General features: G+C 34.3%; 1 protein-coding gene across 1 annotated transcript in view; it reads right to left on the bottom strand.

Moving 5' to 3' along the window:
- Positions 1–14568, bottom strand: part of CDH9 (cadherin 9) — a 95643-nt gene extending 81075 nt beyond the window's left edge. The window contains exon 1 of the mRNA XM_053951267.1: positions 14535–14568. The gene's annotated coding sequence lies outside the window, so the exon portion shown is untranslated. The remainder of the gene's footprint in view (positions 1–14534) is intronic.
- Between the last annotated feature and the right edge of the window lie 223 nt (positions 14569–14791).

The following is a 14791-nucleotide window of genomic DNA, read 5'->3' as shown; positions in this document are numbered from 1 at the left end:
CCTTGATGTAAAAGCTTGTGACTTGGCCTCCAGGTAATTTGCTCCAGCAACATATTTGAACTGAAAATTTACAAAAAATGAGAAGTTATTAATCTTCATCAAGTTATTATTTGTTAAGAATTTAACAAAATTAAGCATTCACCATAATTTACTCTCATTACCAGTATTTTTTTTTTCAAATTTCCCATGAAAGGAAAATTCTTTAGTTGGTATATTTTAAAATTTCAGTCAAACTTTTCAGTTTTACTATTGATATTTTATGAGCTTTTATTGTATTGCCTCACAATATGAAAACAGCTTTCCACTTTATCATTTCTATCGTGACATGAAATATGAAACAATCTAATCACTTCAGTTATATCTAATACAAAAATTAAATACTTCACATTAATTTCCATATTGGACCCCTCTCCCACTTGTGTCATAATGAAAGTGAGCAATCTTGTAGAGCAGATAATTTCATACCATAAAAAATAAGTCATTATGTCATCATAAAAGAAATTATGAACTTGAGGTTAAACTTATTTCTTGTCTTGAGCCTTCTATTTTTGTTTTGAATACATAAGAAAACACTTTTGTTAATACTACCTTGAATGGGCTGAAATTATAAAAGAAAATACATTGAAAATTATATTATGTATGAAACTTTCCTCATTTGGATGTGATCATTATGAATGCAATTAAAAGTGCTTACTCTAGCCATATTTTCACTGTTTGTTTTCCCTCTTGGCATTTGAAAATATGTTCATGTTTACTTCGATTATGTTCAATGAAGTTCTTTTATGTATCATCAGACCTACTTTGAATACTCGATAACCAAGTCAATAACATTCATACTTTCAATTTATTGTCTTGTTTTCTGTCATATAGTGAACTAAGATTACTTAATTATTGTCTGATTCTAATGCAGGTTTTATCTACACCTACACTAAAAAGTGGCCTTAATATGAATTTAGGTAATGACTTCATGATTGGAATTCCCAATTTTTAGTGATTTTTCTATGATGTGTAAAATTATAATTTTACATTTTCTTTCTGAAAGCCAATGTATTCTGCATTTTTCTAACATATTTATTTCAGTAGATCTCTGTTTTGATATACATTTAAATGCTAAGCATGGTGAGGTGCTCTTTATTTCCATTCATTTTTGCTTCATCACTTACACAGGACATTATTACAATAACCAATTAATCTTTGTAGGGGTGTTTTGGTTTTTTCTCTTACCTACATTTACTGCATTTGCTCTGCCCATATGTGCATAATACTGCTCATATTTTTCTCTCTTTTAGTGTTTAAAGGACATTTTAGAACTTTCTTCCTAGCTGTCTAAGTCAGTAAAAACATTTTGCTATCTACAATGGCTTGAGTTAGGTTTCTGTTGCATTTCTATGGTTTTTCCACTTTTCCTCTGTCTCTACCTTTTAATGAAATTTTCTTTGAAATATATACATTCTAATACTTTCTAAAGTCACGGCTTCTTCAACACATTACTAATGTATACATTTGATTTTGAATTTTTAAATCAAAGATTTTTAGCCCTGTGTATAATTTGTCTATTTTTCTTGTTCTGCAGTACTCATGAGTAGCAATTTTTTTTCAATCTATTATTTTATTTTAATAGAAGAATGTACTACTTTTATAAACACTATGTTCACTATAATATATTTATCTAATTTAAAGTTATATTAAAATTGTATTTCAATCTCATTTTGGTAGCTGAACAAGATATATGTTCCCTTTCTCTGCCAGCCTATGCAGAAAGAAGCCTCTTTATATTATCTGTATTTTCATCTAACTTTATCCTCTGCTCTATCAGAAATCACTATCTGTTGGCATTTTGCAATACTGTTTCGTCTGACATTTACCTTGAAAGCAACATGGTTTTTTTCCACTTGTTTGCTTGAATACCGATGACTTCTGCACAGAAGAGAATACATTAAAAAAAGATAAATCCAAATACTTTTGTTCACATAATATATTCTAATTGGCTTTGTCATTTAATGTTATCTATCTACTCGTATTTTATACACATGAACATGATATAAATAATGTGGATTCTGTGCACATACCAATCCCTATGCAGAGGGAAGGATGTGAAGAGACTGGAAAGGAAAATTTGTAATAGTTTAACATTAGTCCTGATTACGCAGCCATATTGACCATTTCCCACCTATTGCTATTGCCCAGCTTGTGGAGCCTGGTGGGGTACAGGAACTTCAGCTGTTCTGAATAAGCTGCTGCTCAGCTGTGCAGTGCATTCTGCCCTTTCTGTCCCTTTGCAGCTCTCAAGTCCTCTGCTTGGCCTTTTAATGACTGTAACAACATTTCTTCCCTTTATCAAGATTGGATCTAAATGTTACTGATGTCCATGGGAATATCAACTAGACCATGATGAGCTTTTCATCAGAACTATATGCAATTCTGTTGTTTACCTGAAGCTTATACTTGATTGCTGTCATAGAACACTTTTGAAATACTTTGTTGTAATTACTGACTGGTAATTGGCGATTTCTGAGGGTCACCACAGGAATACTAATTTGTCTGGTCTCTAATAAAACAGCTATATTTTTTCAGATTCATGAGATTGAACCATATTGTTATAAAGACAAAGCATGTGATGTTCTCATATTATTTGAATCGTTTTCTCATGTTCTAGTATTTCTTGCTTCAGGATTTAAATTCAGTATTTTATTCTGAGCTCAATCAAAAATGTGTTGTTCAAGCCAGTGTATATTTTTTTCTGAACAATAAGCTATGATTGTTTACACTCTCCCATTGTACCTGTAAATTAACAGGACTTCAAAAGTAAAATCATTATGTTATTCTTATCAAAGGTGGAGTCAAAGGTAAAATGTAAATTTTAACAATGCGAGATTATATCCATGCAAGGTTTGGAACTTCTTAATAGCTTCATATTAAAATTAGAAGGGTTTAAATGTCTTGTTTTTAAAACTGCACTGTCTGTGCTTTCCTCATTATCCTCTTGTCCTTTGGATTTCTTAGTGATATCAAAATCCCAACAAAAGTATGAATAAAAAAAATCTCCATTCCCTGTTCTTTTACAATCTCTTCCTTTTTTTGTTTTGCAGTCTATGGTCTAACAAAAACAAGGTTACTTAGGCCACATATCTTTTTTTATAAGCCTCTAATCTGTTGAAAATGCAGTGGACACATATGGTTCTAAATTGTTCCTTTTTGATTCCTACAGATTACAGATACTATAAATATTTACTGTCAGGAAAGTGCAATTCTGTATGACAAATTTCAAGCTGTTTGTAATTGGACTACATTTTTTTTTTTTTGTGTGTGTAGTTCTCTTAGAAGCAGGGTCCTGAGAAGTTTCCAGACTCACAGGGTAAAAACCACTTAAACCAGTGTATCCCTAGACATCTAGGTAGTGCTGTGTTGTTCTACTAGAGCTGGGTTCATGACTAATATTCAAATAATAATTGACTTTCATTTAAGTAATAGGCAGTATTTTCCATATTGGCGGAATGCAAAAATATTAACAATATTTCTAGTAGTTATTAGTTACAATTTTTGCCAAGTAGTTACTATCATTGGGAATAAATGTGATGGAGTATATAACTCGCCTTATTGATGACTGCTCTAATAGCACAGCAAGCTATGGATATCCAGTGATATGAATACATATACTTAGGCCAGGTGTGATCCTATGCTTAGCCCAATCCTCTTCCTTTTCTGGAGTTCTCCTAATGATGGAGTACAGATGTCAGTAATTACTCTTACCCTTCTCAATAGTAACTACTCTTACCCCTCTTTCCCTGTTTCAATATCAATAAATTGTTAAGACATACATGATGGTGGCATTAATTCTTTTGGACAACAGGTCAGGAAGACTTGGAATAGGGGGAAGCACCAGTTTGGTCTCCAGAACATAGGGAAAGGAATTTTTTGCTGACAGATCATCTTTTAGTTGGGGGTTCCACCCTCTTTTTCCTCACTTCCATCAGGTTGAGGATCACCCAGATACCTCTGAACCCTTTACTCTCCTCTTTTCAAATCAACAAATCCCTCTGACCCCAAAAACCTCAATAGCTCAAACCACAGCAGAAACACAGAGACACCAGTCGCTGGTTGTGCAAGAAGGCAGTAAAGTTACACCCTAGGGAAGGGTACACAGCACGAAAAGAGTTGAAAGTGTTATGATACTGCTGCCATTCTGGCAGGTAATGATTTGTAACTGGCTTCACACCTATTAAATTTCTACTGGGATCTTGTGGTACTCCTGCTCACTACCAGATGAACTCAATAAAGTTATAATGTACATGACTCTCACAAATAAGAGCTTCAACTTCAAGTTCTTATTACACTTATTTATACCCATAGGTGCACACACATATATATACACACACAAATAATCTAAGGAGAGCACATGTATGTTTCTGCCTTTAAATATTGAGGTTTTGTACAATGACTGTGTTGAAATATCCTTTGCGTGTAATTTCAGAGGACTGTAGACAGTAAAACAAATGAACATTGACAAATACTTTTTAAATTCTCAGTGACATAACCAAGAAGTTTTAACATCCATTCCTAGTATTAAAGAATATGGTTGGTGAAATATTAAGATTTATTAAGATAAATCAATTTCCAGTCTCAACTGTCTAACATACCATATGACATTATTCCATTTTTTTGAGGAAAAAAAGTTACAAAACATGCTGCCTTCAAAGATGAAATACAATGAACACCATTATATTTCAGGGCAAATAAAAATTCTTTTTTTTTTTCCTGAGTGGGATTGGTGCTGCTGTTTGTCAATCACACCTGGGAAAACAATTGCTTTTATATGGAGATGATAACTTTGTCCTATGTCTACCTTATCTTCAAATCTTTACATCTTCCATTGTCTTTTTTATAAATAGAAAAAGAAATCTTGGATGTTCTGTGGCAATTCTGGAAACCCCATGCTTCCTTCAGTGTGCCTTAGAGTTAACCACTACAGACTATCTGCAAAAAACCAAAGAACATGTCTATGCTTTCCTTGTCCTTCCTGTTCCTCAGATACTTGATAGTGGTCACTGGGATGGAAATTTCTGATTAAAAGGAACATGCTCACATTATTTGATCTTTCAATTATCAGGATAAAAATAAACTTCAGGACCAATTAAGTGAAATAGAAATTAGAAGACAACTTTTATTTGCATTGTGAAGGACATTAAAATTAAAATTAACAGACATATTGTTTACCTTGGGGCTGATCATTTAGATGACCATACAGTAAGGATGAAGAATTCAAAAAATTCCATTATAGCAAAAAAATTTCAGGTTTCCTGAACCTTTGCTCATTGAGGTGAGAAACAGGAATGGAAGCTTAAAACTCTATGTCAAAATAACTGCCTAAATTTTGTGAAGGTGCAAATTTTGTCAATATTTTTACTGAGATACAAAGTGCATGGGTATTAAAGTGATTCACTGAAAGTTACCATTTAGTCATGCCACATAATTCTATTAATGTGATTTAGTCAGAAGTTCCTCTTTCATGGAATTTTGGCCTCAAAACAAATGTGTTGAATGAAGTAGAATTATTTTCTAGAAATCTTGAAAGAATAAATTGAGGCTGATTTGCTGGAGGATCCTGGGAACTGCCGGCCCACCAGTTTTACCCCTGAACCTGGTATGATTATGAAACACATCACCCTGCAAAATGTATTGAAGCATATGGAAGACAAGGAGGTGATTAGGGACAGCAAACCTGGCTTTACCAAGGGCAAACTCTGCCTGACTGATCTCATGGCCTTCAGTGATGGACTTACTGCATCAGTGGACAAGGTACCTTCCAATATCATGTACCTGGACTTCTGTAAGGCCTTTGATATGATCCCCCACAACAGTCATGCTGCTCAATTGGAGGCATGCAGGTCTGGTGGTTAGACTATTACACTAAGAAAGAATTGGATAGTTGGCCTCATTCAATGATTTACAGTCAATGGCTGTGTCCAAGTGGAAACCAATAAAGAGTGATGTCCCTCAAGGGTCTCTACTGGGGTCAAGACTATTTAATGACTTTTTTAACTACACAGACAATGAGAAAGACTGCACACTTAGCATGTTTGCAGATGACACCAAGCTGTGTGTTGCAGTTGATACACTCAAGTGAAGTGACACCTTCCAGAGGGACTTTGACAGACTTAAGGAAGCTGCCTATGCAAATCTCATTAAGTTCAACGAGGCCAAGTCCAAGGTGCTGCACCTGGACTGAGGCAATCCTCAGCATCACTACAGACTGTGGCATTAAGAGATTGAGAGCAGCTCTGCTGATAAGGACTTTAGGGTACTGGTAGATGAAAAATTCAATATGAGCTCATGACTTTAACTGAAAGAGAAGAAGGTTGGACATGAGGAGGAATATATTTTACAGAAAAGGTGTTGAGACACTGGAACAGGTTACCCAGAGGATTTGTGGGTATTCCATCATTGGAAAAGTTCAAGGCTAGGTTTGATGGGGCTTGATGAGCACCTGGAGGAAGGTGCCCCTGCCCATGGCAGGGGAGTTGAACTTTGCAATTCCTTTCTAACCCAAAGCATTCTATAATTCTGGAATGACGGTATAGACAGAGCAGATGTTTCTCTGTGTTTTTCTCTGATATTTACCACTCTAGGTCTGATGTTATAGAGTAAAAACTGGACCTGAAAGATCTTCTCAACTCAGCACACAAGAATATTGCTTTAGCTGTTAGTAATTAGAGAATATAGCTCTGGAAAACTTACAGTGCAAGTATATGCATGACTTTCCTAACAGAGATGTTGTACACATGAAAGAACAACAACAAAAAATTTAAAATCTACACATTAGAGCTATATTTACACAGACATATGTAGGTATATATATAGATATATAGAGAGATATAAGTATACCTAGATCCCTAGATCTTTTAATCTAACCTCTGTCTCTAAAATTATATCAAAATAATGATAAAACTATATTAACACAGATACAGATGCATATATACACAAATATATGTAAATCTTCATCAAAGGTAATGGAATTTCATGATTTTTTAAATTTTCTACTAAACCACAGGCTGACTAGCATGAAGTTTAATTAGTGCTAATTAACTAGAGGTGAAGGAAGCAGAAAATTAATGTGACTTATTTATTTTTCCATTCTACCACAATGTCCCCTTATTTATGTTCCTCTAAAGTGTATTTTTTTTTCAGATTTCAGCTTTCAGTCTGAAAAATTATTGATTCTGATACTATTTGCGAAGAAAGGACATAAACTACAGCAATCATTTTGGTCCTATTTTTATTGTAGCTAGCCACAGTATTGAATTTTAAATTATCTCAAAATAAGTAATCCAGAAATGTTTATGCTGCTTCGGCTTTGTGAATCCATTCTTCTTGGAGAGGAAGCCTTCCTTCCTTCCTCCCTTCCTCCTTCCCTCCCTCCCTCCCTCCCTCCCTCCCTCCCTCCCTTCATTTTTTTTCATTCTTCTCCAGAGAACTAGAGATGCTTTCAACCAGGTTGGCAAGGTTTCTTATAGTAGCTCTAGGCATGTTCTTTAACATTAATTACCTTGGTTACTCAATGCATGTTTCTGCCCTGCTTTCTTATTATTTGGGACCCCCACATGTAAATCTTAGAAAAGTTCTTGGTCAGTTGCCTAAGACATAGCTACTGTTTCAAACTGCCCACATTTGTAGAAAAATATCACTTTATCTTGAGTTTATATAATTTATCTGCCAGTTAAAAAATAGTAAATACTTTTTAAATACAAGATGAGATTCATTTTAAGTCATGAGACCAGGCACTTGAATCCTGTACTGGTTAATACTTAAGACTCATTTTAGTTCTAATCAACAGTCAAACTATGAATATGTTTTATTCCTAGTATGCTACACACACCAGTAGCATATGCACACAGACCAGTACACGGATTACACAGGAACCATTTGTTCTAGTATGCAATTGTTAGCAAATCATCAGCTGTATATTCCTTTGAAATCAGTATTTATGTATTGCTAGACATTATTTAGTATATCTCTTGAGTAATCAGAGTAACCATGATCCTATGTCTCAATAAAACAGTGCAGGTCTCTATTTAATCATATTACTGCTTTGCAAACATAAAGTAGTTAAAAAAACTATTCAGCCTGCAGGCTTTTGGTTTGGGGAATGCTATGAACTAGAGTCTCAACACATTGGAGGCAGAAATAAACATAGAGGGACTTTGTGTGTTTGAGAAGTTTATTCTTTACATCTATATTTTTCTCTATCCCGTATTTCCTAAATTCTTTGGATCTCTGTTGTAGAGGTGTGTTAGGAAAATTTACTTGGAAATGTAAGTGTGAATTTCCTAAGCATAAATTCAAATGGCAAATAAATTATCAGAGTATCATTGTTAGAAGTGCTAAATCTTTCATTCTACCAGTGCTCGCATTTATGTTTCTGAATGTGGAACACTAGGCATGTTCCTAAATCATTATCTCTTAGAGTCAACCTTTCAGTAAGGATGAACATCTTTTAATTAAATTTTTTTTTTGGCAAAAACTTCAGTCTGTGGTGCAGTCTAGCAACTTCCTAATTCACTCCCACTTTTGAGCTAAATGGTGTTTTTTCCCCTTTCCTGAATGAAAGCTTCAGGGAAAGATTCTTAACCAGTAGATATTTTTGGCCAGTGAAAGCTGAGAGCAATTGTACCAACTTTTTTTAGAGTTCCTTTTCTTTAATTACCTTTAAAAGTGATTATAAATACATTAAACATAACACATTTTTTTATTTGAAAGTCACTTTGATTACTGCAGGGATGGTTTGATACCATGAGTAGATTTTCAAGAAGACAATAACTGAAAGAACAGGCAGTACCAGGAGCTTGTGATAAATGTAATTAAAATATCACTAAATCAGTAGTTCAGACAATGTGTGAGTTTTCAGCCTTGATGCTACTAGTACTATTACATCCACTAAGCAAAGAACAATTACCTTCAGTTTTGTTTTATCTCCATGAAGGAACTTGAGGAGATTAATTTTATTTAGAACACAAGGGATTTTACTTATTATCTTACTCTAGAAATGATGTAAATCCAACTAGATAGCTGTCTTGACTAGGAAAGAAGTAATATATAACACAAATTTGAAACTATTAAGAGCAAGATCAAGCTCAATTGCAGGAAATCCATGGATTGCAGACAACAGGAAGGAATGAGGAGGCTACATTATTTTTTACATCGAAATCCATTTTTCCTATGAGTCTGAATTCTAATTAGTAATGAAATTAACTTTTATATCTGGGAAACAAATGTAAGGATTATTGCAAGTCTTCCAGGAAATGGGAAAATATTTTCTGTAATTTAATATTTTTATATTTACTCTGAGGAAAGTAGAATTTTTTTTTTTTTTTTTTTATCAGATAGGATCATTATAAGAACACAGATTCAGCACTCATTTTTACTTGGGGTAAGGGAAATGCACAAAAGTAATTTCACTGGTTTCAGTGGGACCAGTCTTATTGCAAAATGTTACCCGGTCTGAATTGCAAAATGTTACCCGGTCTGAATACAGGTTCTGGAATGCAGCACAAGCACAAACAGCTCTCCTGACAAATAGTTTAAACAACTACAAGAATTTCCTTTTTAAATAAGTATGTTTTCCTTATTTTTTTTTTCATTTTGCTACACAGGCAAAATGATTTCCATGATATTACCCGCAACCAGCACCTGTGACTTAAGAATATTTTTCCAATAGCATCCCACTACAAAGCTTGATATTTAAATCCACTAGTATGGAATATTGTGACAAAGAAAAATGCAAACCATGTGAAAGTATTGTAATAAACAACAAAGTAAGCAGAAAGATTGAGCCAGAATTCAGCACTATAAACTTAAGCAAACCCACTGTAATATATTGCTTTCTACAAATATTGCGGGTTTTTTTCTCTAGCATTTGCATGAGTTATGCTTGGGTTTATGTCTCTAGATGCATGTATACATGTATGAAGGTATATATATATATATATATATATAAGGTATATATATATATATATATATAAACAGTTCTGTTCATAAACTGGGGCTATTTTTATCTACTAAGATCAGATGTAATTAGATTACTGAAACCTTCAAATCATAAAGAACTTATAACTGCTGAATTTTAAAATGCTAAATTTCACTTGTTTTATGTCTATTTTTCTTTCAAAACAGAAGTAATGGGATTAACTTCACCCTTATACCCAACTCAGCCCATTTTTGCTTTGCCTCTTCATCTCCTTAGGAGCAAATATTGAATGATGGAGTATAAAGGAAATAAAATCCAATTATTTTAGTAAGATCTTAAGCTGAGTTTTTTTAGATCATTATATTTTTAAATTTCCTTTATTGAACACTTTTTATACAATTTGATGATTGATTGAATTATTTTTGAAAACATGTTGAAGTATAAATGTCAACTACTGATTGGTTGTGCATCACTGATTATCAATATAATAGATCATATTTTTTTGAAAGTAATGGCTAAATCTAATTATGCCTGCATATACTGCCGGAAGACTTGTATACATCATTAATTGACTTCAGTTGAACTACTAAAATACGCAAATTCAGATAATCTCCTTCTGAGAGCTGTTATGTAATTTGTTTAAAATTATGGGAGGACCTACTGTTTCCATCCCCAAATACAAATGCATTATCCACAATTTTCTCTATTTCACAGAATCTCTTCTTGGGTGTAATTTACGAAGATTGTGTTTTAATCTGGACAAGTGCTTTAGGAGATCTTTCTCAACATACTTATGTACAATGGCAAGATGTTGTCAGTATTTTTTAGAAAGTGGAATCCTTTAGAAGCAACATGCATGGCCCAAAATTGCAATTTCATTACAGGCAGAATTTCCATAAAGGTGGTCGTTCTTTCTCTTAACTACAGCCTTTGAGGACAAAGCAACCTGAAGACCATCTAGCATCTATAGAATTTGTGCTTACCTAAACCTCCTTGACATTTGCATATCAGGAGATAACATAATATGAAAACTATGTTTTTCTGAGATAGGGAAAGACAATCTAAAGTGATGTTGTCTTGATGCTGCTATTACACTTACTGCTAAAAGGTATGAAATTTAATCATAGAAGTTTGCATTTTACTAGCAAAGGAATACATTGGACACCGCTTAAAGAATTCCATTTTTCAGTTGCAGTAATACATTTTCTGAGAAACATTTGTGGTTATTGATGGTGTTATTTAAGTATTCAAGATAATTTTTTTTGAACATTGATGTAATCATACAGAAAAATTAGAGGACTGGGAAAGTGGAGGCCAAATTTTATCCCTGTCTCTGACACAGAGCTACTCTGTAACTGAGACCAACTCAAGTCTCTGTGTGGCACTGTGTGGGTATGGGATGACAACAATGCCACTCACGTCCTTTTGTAATCTTCCCAAAATTGCAGATGAGAGATTATAAACACTATACTTCCTGACATTACTATAATAAAATTACATACTGTGTATTAAAAAATCATTTTTTTCTAAAACATTTTGAGCCTTCTTCTGAGACGCAGTGTACATCCAGTATTTTTCCTTTTTCCTGAAGCTAGTAACATTTTCCTAGAAGTAACCAAGTCTCATTTTTGCTAGGATTTTGCACTGCAGACACATAGTATGATTTGATCAAAGTATGTCTCTCCTGTTCAGTCATGCTCACCAAGTAGTCCTCAATGCCACTGGGGTAGTTTTTATCAGGATCAGTCACTGAAAGTCAGGAAAATAACTTGCTTTTTACCATTCAGCAATTTCCTATGTGTTTAAAAAGCAAGAAGAGAGATTACTCTGACTGCTTTTGCAAAAATTTATTTTGTTAATTTCCCTTTGCTGTATTTTCCTTCTCCTCCTACCAACTTTAGCAAAATTTTGGATTTATTCCTATAAATTATTTTCTTAAACTCTCTTATTCACATAGAGAATGCAGGCAGCTTTTACTTGGGCATCTCTATTCATGTTAAAATAGTAGTGTTTCTGCAGATAACATTTGAATATAACACCTGCTGCAAGCCTTAGAAATTCTGAAGGCATTCTGATATGTGTGGGAGATGCATTTTTCTCTAGGTTTTTGCTCCAGTTACCTTCTGCAGTTAAATATCTCTGACTGCATGAAAGAAACACATACATTTATATATCAACTATTGTCTTGTAGTCTAGCTTGCATAGCCCGGTTTTCATATACACCTCCTGAACAAACTCATCCTCAGAGAAAATTGTCAGTCCTGTTACTTTCTGGCTCTGCTTCTCAAACACTTCTGCCAGTAGATTACCTGCAACCCATGTTGTGCAGATTCAGAAACCATGTACTGATGCCAGAGATAAACGAATATCAGAATTAAGTTGTAAGGTCCTTTCAGCAGCGTTGTGGGTGATGACATTTAAACTAGTGGATTTCGGTTATTACATTTTGTTTGGTGGATAGGTCAGGGAATGAAATCATCGTTATTGGCTGATCCCATGATGAGAGGGTGTCTCTGCCAGTACCATGCAACTGCTGCTGAGATCAGCATCCTTGTGGAGCAACAGCCAGGTGAGAGGAGAGCACAAATCCCTGTACATGGGCTGCTGTCTGGAGAGGAGGACAACCTTTTCAGAAGGGTCACTTCTGCAGAAAAGCATGAAAATTCTGAAAGCTTCAAGCAATTTTAACATGGAGCTGTACGAAGCATATGGCAGAGATGTTTCTCCCCACATTTTCTCTGCAAACTGCATCACCAAACTTCTTTTTGTGTTTAGGTGAGATGTACCGGTTGCACACAAAGCATAACATTATACAATTATGGCTACAAGAAAATCTCTGAAATTAAACACTCAGTTCACACAATAAACATATGAAAAATTTTGATTCTTGAATTCACTCCATGAAGTTGAAAAAGACTTGGCAACTGTTTTAGGTACAAGTAGTAATAGTACTGATACAGTTACATTTATTAATTTAAAATTAATCTTGTTTACCTAACTTAAAAAAGCCCCAACCAAGACTTATTTATTTCACAGATATTTGACTGTATAATGTTTTATATTTTTGTTAATAGAAAATCACATTAGCTGTAAACATATATAATTCTCTCTTGAATTTACATTATTACACAGTGAAGTACAAATGACAGGACAACATATTTTATCTGTCAGATTGACATATAGATAGCAATATGCCTTTTTTAACAATTAACATAATTCATTAATAAATTTCTTAATAGTCATAGGCAAATTATAACACAAGTCTTCTGAACATTTAATTTGTTCACTCAATTTTTGGAATAAAATTATAATTTCAGATATGGAGAATTACTTGGAGACAATGATTTTTAAAGATCATTAGCAATTCCTATCACTATGACCAATATTATTTAACAAACCTTTTGATCTCATCTCCAGAACTAGTGCAAGTATTACACTTGCCTTTTTATCCATTTTTATCTTTAGCATGAGTAGCTAGTGTAGCACTGAGCAATGAAGTATAATCCTACTGTGGTTTCAGTAAAATATTAGTTTTATCACTTTTATCCCTTTAATCAGAGCAAGACTCATACATTGGTTGTAAATTTTTCTATTGAAAATGGAATGTATTTTAAAAAAATATCATTCTATTTTCTGAACTATGACTGAAATCTGTGACAAGGTCTGCTGTATGCATATTGCCTTACAACAGCAAGGGATATCAATTTCCTTTTAATTCATATACATCATTCTTTCTTTGAAGCTCATACAGTGAAATTGAATGGAAGTGACAGCATGTTTCTTGCATGTGAAAAGGCAAAATGTCATTCAATTGTTTTCTGCTGGTTACTTCAGAGTCAAATGGTCAGTATGACCTATGCTTTCTGCCTTGCTTTCTGTGTGATTCTCTGAATATCTATATTAGGCTGACAAGGTAGTTTGAAAGGACTTCTGGAAAGAATCCTTGTACTTTTAGCCTTTGACTTTGACTTTCTGCTATGGATATCCAAAGGGACATCTCCCTCAGTTCTCAATCTTTCTGAACCCTAAGCTGCACTTCCCCCTGTAACACATATAAAAAAATTTTCCTACTTTCACTAAAGAAAATCAAAAAAAGCATTAGTACTTCATTCTTAGTAGTAGCAAAGACCTCCTATTTTTTCATCCTTCTTAACCAGAGTTGTTTTTATTAGGTTTATTGACAAACACATAGGTGGGAAAAAAAAAAAAAGAGAAAGGGGATAGCTTCTATCTGGACAGGTGAAAAAGCATCCTGCACGAAAGTTAGGCTACATTGTTATTTCTATAGGGCAGGAAAAACTGAATAATATCTAACAGTATTACCAGAGGGCATGTGCATTTCTAATTTTTTAATGTACACAAGTATTTGTCACATATACAGTATCAGAAGTTTGGATTTCAGCAATTTAATGGATTGTGGTTTTTTGAACCCTGTAAGAGAAATATCCTCAAAGTGCCCTGCTGACACTGTCCCTCCACTCCCCCTTCCCTTCAACATTTTAGACACTCCTAAAGAAAGCGTCTGCTCTTTGCTGTCGGCAGTTCTCATGCTACAGAAAGTTGATCTACTCACCCAGGCTGTCTGTGTGAACCCAATTCTGTCCGTGCAGCGCTGCTTCTCTACCTGCTTCTTGCCTTCTGCATATTACCGTGTCTCCAGCGCAGAATGCACTCGCGTCTTACCAGGGCTCCCTCCCTCCCGGCATCACTTTTAAGTCAGGCAGGCATCGAGCAGAAGCCAAAGGATCTCTCTGTCTGATTGGTTTCCATTCAGCGCCCCTGATTAATAAAAAACGTCCCTCTCAAGGAGAGGTGTCGCTGCCCCTCACG

This window comes from Vidua chalybeata, chromosome 1, assembly GCF_026979565.1.
Source record: "Vidua chalybeata isolate OUT-0048 chromosome 1, bVidCha1 merged haplotype, whole genome shotgun sequence".
NCBI lineage: Eukaryota > Metazoa > Chordata > Aves > Passeriformes > Viduidae > Vidua > Vidua chalybeata.
Note: the sequence above shows the minus strand (reverse complement) of the source record. Positions and strands in the feature narration are given on the sequence as shown.